At 36.5% G+C, this 6,000-nt stretch overlaps 1 long non-coding RNA gene across 1 annotated transcript in view; it reads right to left on the bottom strand.

Annotated features, from left to right (window-relative positions):
• Positions 1–4,866: 4,866 nt before the first annotated feature.
• Positions 4,867–6,000, bottom strand: part of LOC149124847 (uncharacterized) — an 89,924-nt gene continuing 88,790 nt past the window's right edge. The window contains exon 4 of the long non-coding RNA XR_016211613.1: positions 4,867–5,399. This is a non-coding gene — a long non-coding RNA (uncharacterized LOC149124847). The remainder of the gene's footprint in view (positions 5,400–6,000) is intronic.

The following is a 6,000-nucleotide window of genomic DNA, read 5'->3' as shown; positions in this document are numbered from 1 at the left end:
TCATTAATATAATGAATGCAAAATGTTCTTAAACCAATATATAAACTGCAGTATGCAATGACAATAAATGAAATCCAATATAAATCCAATCATTTTTATTTCCTGTTGCTGCAAGTCAAACCATGGCTTCAAGTTATTACCTGCTCAACCTTAATGTTTTTGTTATTATATCACTCTTTTGTGATTTGATTCAACATTAGTAATTTAGATGTGAATACATGATTACTTCATTTATCTAGTAATAAAACTAAAATGGTTTCATATCTTGAGTAATCATTCAAATGTGAAAAAAGCCAAAATGGAAATGACTTATAGTAGAATGAATATGAACTAAAATGTAAAACAACTTACCAAAACTTCAAAATCTTTGGGGATGATAAGAGTCATAAAGGAAAATAATCAAAGCTCTTTCTTTCAAGAAGACTGCTTGATTTCCAAGTTTGCATTTCCATTATAGTAAGCAATATTTAATGCACATACACAATAGTGTTTTTATAAGATCTTAAAGTTGAAGAATTTATTTATTTTACTATTAAATAGATAAGATAATATTTATTTTTATTATATGAGTGCTAAAATGGTCATTGAGAGAATAAATGAAATGCTTACCATAGTTTTATAAAGTGTATATGAGATTTTATGTCATGATTGGCACTGGGGAAAACTATGTGGAATGTTTATGAAGAATTGAAAATCAAGCAAATGATAGTTTAAAGGTCTGTCTTCAAACTGTTCCTCTGATCAATGAACACATATGGACAGGATTGCATTTTCTAATGACTGTAATCTTTCTATGGTGCTGCATCACTCAGTTATGACATCATCAGCTACGACATAAATCAATTTATATATTAAAATTTTTTAAAGTTCATCAGGTTGATGTAAGATGGAAGTTAACCATGCTGCTGCCTCATATCAGTCTTGTATAAAAGTGTTGTCAATGGGACTGGTGTTGCGATGCACTGGATTAAGCCACCACTTGCAATGCCAGCATCCCAAAAAGGAGAGTTGCTTCGAATCTCAGCTATTCTGTTTTCAAAATCTAGCTCCCTGCTGATGCACCTGGGCAGGCAGCAGAAGATGGTCCTGCCACCCACGTGATAGACCAAGGTGGAGTTCCTCACTTCTGACTTTGGTCTGGCCAAGGCTTGGCCATTGCAGCCCTATTGAAATTGGATTCTCAAAACACACACTCTCTCTCTCTCTCTCTCTCTTTCTCTCTCTCTTACTTTCTGTGTATGTGTGTGTATGTGTGTCCTCTCTATGTCTCTGCATTTCAAATAAATAAATCTTTTTTAAAAGCACTATTCATAATTGCTATACAAAATGATAGTTTTATATAGTTTTTATATTTATATAGTTTAGATACTGAGTATTTGCTTCATAATCTGATAACATTGGTAGATACATAACTATTTAATTTAGTTTCTTCAGAATAAGAGGAATATAAGATGATGGCTAGCTAGTCATTTAATAAATGTAAAACCAGCACTTTTAAAAATGTATTCATTAATTCACTCATTTGCATTTTCATTTTTATTTGAAAGGCAGAGACTAAGACAGAAACAAACACAAAGAGACCTTCCACCCGCTGATTCACTACCCAGATGCCCACAACAGCCTGGCATTGACCAGTCTGAAACTGGGAGCTCAGAACTCTATCCAAGTCTCCCATGTGGTATCAAGTACACAAGGACTTGAGCTATAACCTGCTACCTTTCTGGGTGCACATAATTGGAAGCTGGGATTATAGGTGGAACCAGAGTTTGACCAAGGCACTCTGATATGGAATTCACGCATCTAAAGCCATGTCTTAACAGCTGCACCAAATGCCTACTCTGAAACCAATATTTTTAGACATCAACTCATACATTGAATATTTGGGAAGCATTTGAGCCGTCAGTGGAGGATAGATGTGAATCAAACATTTGGAACGACTGTCAACATTCTGCCCTTACACCAATTCTTAGAGGAGATGTTGTTGCTAGGTTTTAGTCTACGGAAGTAAAAATTTCCCAGGATACAAAATAAGATTCTACAAAAATATCTGGAGAAATTTCAGGTGCAAAAGTCAATGTTAAGGGCACATGTAGCAAAAACTGCAGTAATGTCACATGGCTTTAAAATTGAGTTATAAAGCAAAGCAACGGGTTATAAAGGTGACAAAGCTACAGTCACAAAGGTAGTTGAAGTGGAACAAAAAAGGAGGAAAACAAGTTGAACCTCAATGTCAAAAGAGTGAACCGAGGCCACTGTGGAGCCCAGCAGTGGTGGACACTCATCCATAAACCCTAACCCTGTTCTCTTTGGGAGAGATGGCATCACAAACTCAGTGATAATGTATCCAAATGCAACATGAATAACACAACGCTCTCCATATGGGAGCTGCTACTAGCCACTGAGCCAAGGTTGACGATGCAACCAATACGGATGGCTGGGGTAAGTCTGAGGAAAAAGCAGGTTTGAAGTGGCATACCTTGAGGTAGTAGTTGCAATGAGATTTGCCTGAGCTTAGATCTTTTTTCTAGGCTTTCCAGTTATTGGATGTATTTATCATAAGCCAAGTTGCATTGTGGTTTCCCACAGTTAGAATTCTTAATGATGCAATCATCTTCATATAATTGCATGACATAACCAGGGAATATGTTCTGAAATATTTATAAACAGAATTGATAAAAATCTTTCAAAATAGTAACATCACATCAACGAAGATTTCTTTTTTTAACTTTTATTTAGCAAATATAAATTTCCAAAGTACAGCTTATAGATTACAATGGTTCCCCCCCTCCATAACTTCCCTCCTACCTGCAACCCTCCCAACTCTGGCTCCCTCTCCCATTCCATTCACATCAAGATTAATTTTCAACTATCTTTATATACAGAAGATGGATTTAGCATATATTAAGTAAAGATTTCAACAGTTTGCACCCACACAGAACATAAAGTGTAAAATACTGTTTGAGTACTAGTTATAGCATTAATTCACATTGAACAGAGATCCTACATGAGGATTAAGTGCATAGTGACTCTTGTTGTAGACTTAACAAATTGACACTCTTGTTTATGGCGTCAGTAATCACCTGAGGCTCTTGTCATGAGTTGCCAAGGCTATGGAAGCCTTTTGAGTTCTCCAACTCCGATCTTATTTAGACAAGGTCATAGTCAAAGTGGAGTTCACTCCTCCCTTCAGAGAAAGGTACCTCCTTCTTTGATGGCCTGTTCTTTCTACTGGGATCTCAGATCTCACTTGCAGAGATCTTTCATTTAGGTTTTGTGGTGGGTTTTTTGTTTTGTTTTGTTTTGTTTTTGCCAGAGTGTCCTGGCTTTCCATGCTTAAAATACTCTCATGGGCTCTTCAGCCAGATCCAAATGCCTTAAGGGCTGATTCTGAGGCCAGAGTGCTATTTAGGACATCTTCCATTCTATGAGTCTGCTGTGTATCCTGCTTCCCATGTTGGATCGTTCTCTCCCTTTTTTATTCTATCAGTTAGTATTAGCAATTAGTCTTGTTTATATGATCCCTTTGACTCTTAACCTATCAGTATGATCAATTGTGTACTGAAATTGATCACTTGGACTAGTGAGATGGCATTGGTACATGCCACCTTGATGGGATTGAATTGGAATCCCCTGGCACATTTCTAACTCCACCATTTGGGGCAAGTCAGCTTGAGCATGTCCCAAATTGTACATCTTCTCCCTCTCTTATTCCCACTCTTATATTTAACAGAGATCACTTTTCAGTTAAATTTCAACACCTAAGAATAATTGTGTGTTAATTACAGAGTTCAACCAATAGTATTAAGTAGAACAAAAAAATACTAAAAGGGATAAAGTGTTAAGTTGTACATCAACACTCAGGACAAGGGCTGATCAAGTCGCTGTTTCTCATAGTGTCCATTTCACTTCAACAGGTTTCCTTTTTGGTGTTTGGTTAGTTTTAATATGACAATTTATGGTATCTAAGGGTAGGAAAAATAATCATTAAAATATTTAGTATAATCCAATTGTTATAAAAAAGATATTAGTGATGTTAGCCATTTTAAAGTTAACCTACATTGGACTGGAACATTAGTTCATATACTCTATTTGAATACTCACTTTAGGGTAGGCTCTTCTCTATGTGTTTTAAATGTAAAGTGTCCATATAAATAAACTTATAGAATGAAAGGTATTGCTATGAAAATTAACAGCAGGAAAACTATTGTAAACTGAGTCTGTATGAAGAAATTCATTCTTGCAAGTATCATTTCATGTCCTCATTTGTGAGGACAAACAAATGTGCTGTCACTGACGTCCATATAAAGTGGAGGAAATTGAGACAGTGTGAAGTTATGTGATTTGCTGCAAATTACATGTCTAGGAAAAGACACAGCCCTGGTTTGAGTATAGAGATGCAGATTGTAGTGACTGGGTGCTTACTTCCCACAACGTGCTGACAGAGAAATGTATATGTGTCAAACAGGAAAACTTCAGACACAATATTTGTTGAAATTTCTACAACTATAATTCCTTGCTCTGTGCACATGAAAAATTCCACTTAGATTGAAATACGATGTCATGCTATTCCAAAGAAAGAATGTGTTTTTCCTTTTAAACGTCTAACAAGTTCTGTGTCCAATATTTATAAGTATGTAAAAGAGACATCATAATGTAAGAAACTGGAAAAATTATGGCTAAAGAATTAAAAATCACTTGCAAAATAAAAAAGAAATGTTATTTGTAACATATTTATATTTATATATACTTGGAGTATACTCACGTGAGGGAACTACCAAAATTTAATGGAAGAGATTTATTTTGGTACAAAAGAAATTTTAAAATCCATTTATGGCTTTTTCATAATATACATTTCCGATAGATTTTTTGAAGATTTCTCATATATACCATAAATTCTGTTTACAAAGGCTTTAAGCTGAAAACATAACTTTTAAAAATGTTCTCTCAAACTGGTTACTATGAAAATGAATTAAAATCAACATGGCACAGGTTAGTTGAAGCTATGGAATATGAGGTTAAAAATTTTTTAAAAATGACAAAGCACTCTTACACGTATGTCCCAAGTCTTCCCGGTGTGCAGTCAATGCTCCCTTTACAACAAGATGTTCTACAAGCTGTGGAGTGACCTTGTGCAGCTTCCCCCGCCCTTTGTCCCTCCGCACTGCCTTCTGTCTGGGCTTTGTCGGGGAACTGCATTGCCTCCGGTTCACACCTGAGCAAGTCCACACTGTGGTCAATATTGTGCCTGTTGCCTGTGAATGCACCATCTCTTCTTGCCTGGAACTCATACCCTCTTTCTGCTCCACTGAGTCAACATTGGTTATCAACCCCTTCCTCCACTCTTCCAGCTGCCAGTGCCAATGTTATTGTGGTGGGTGGGTTTTAACTGAAGGTTTCAGCTAAGACAGAGTGAAACAGCAACATGTTAGTTGGATGCCACTTCTCCCTTGTTTTCCAGTCTCAACATCTATCTTTTCTGAAGACCACGTTTTTAGAACTTATCAGATGTCTCATGTGGTTTTGCTCAGAGTGCCAATCCCAAATTCTAAAAACCTGATTGCCTCTTACTCCCCACAATGATTTCATCGAAACATCTCTTCTCTAGCCTGCGCCTACTTTTCGCCTTCTTCTGTAAGCCAAAACGCTCAATCAGTGTGTTTTCATACAACAGACCCACAGCTAAGATAAATGATACCCCAAGTCTGAGAAGACAGAAATAGCACTTTCCATTATTGGATGAGCCATTTTTTCCCTTCCCATTGTGATGCCTGGAGAAAAGCAGAGCGTAGTGATGGATGCATTTCCACATACCTTGGATCCCCAGAAAAGGGATGAGACAGCCTTTCAAGTGTTGGAAATAAGTCTCATTTGAAAAAAAAAATACGTCAGGTGTTAACTAAGTTGAACCACCTTAATATTGAGAAAACAGCACAGATGCACATCTTTTTCTCATCTATGTTGATATTCCTGTATTCCTCACAGTAGGATGAGCTATGCCAC

The sequence above is a fragment of the Oryctolagus cuniculus genome, chromosome 8, assembly GCF_051225735.1.
Source record: "Oryctolagus cuniculus isolate XC-2025 breed Fujian yellow rabbit chromosome 8, ASM5122573v1, whole genome shotgun sequence".
Classification (NCBI taxonomy): domain Eukaryota; kingdom Metazoa; phylum Chordata; class Mammalia; order Lagomorpha; family Leporidae; genus Oryctolagus; species Oryctolagus cuniculus.
Note: the sequence above shows the minus strand (reverse complement) of the source record. Positions and strands in the feature narration are given on the sequence as shown.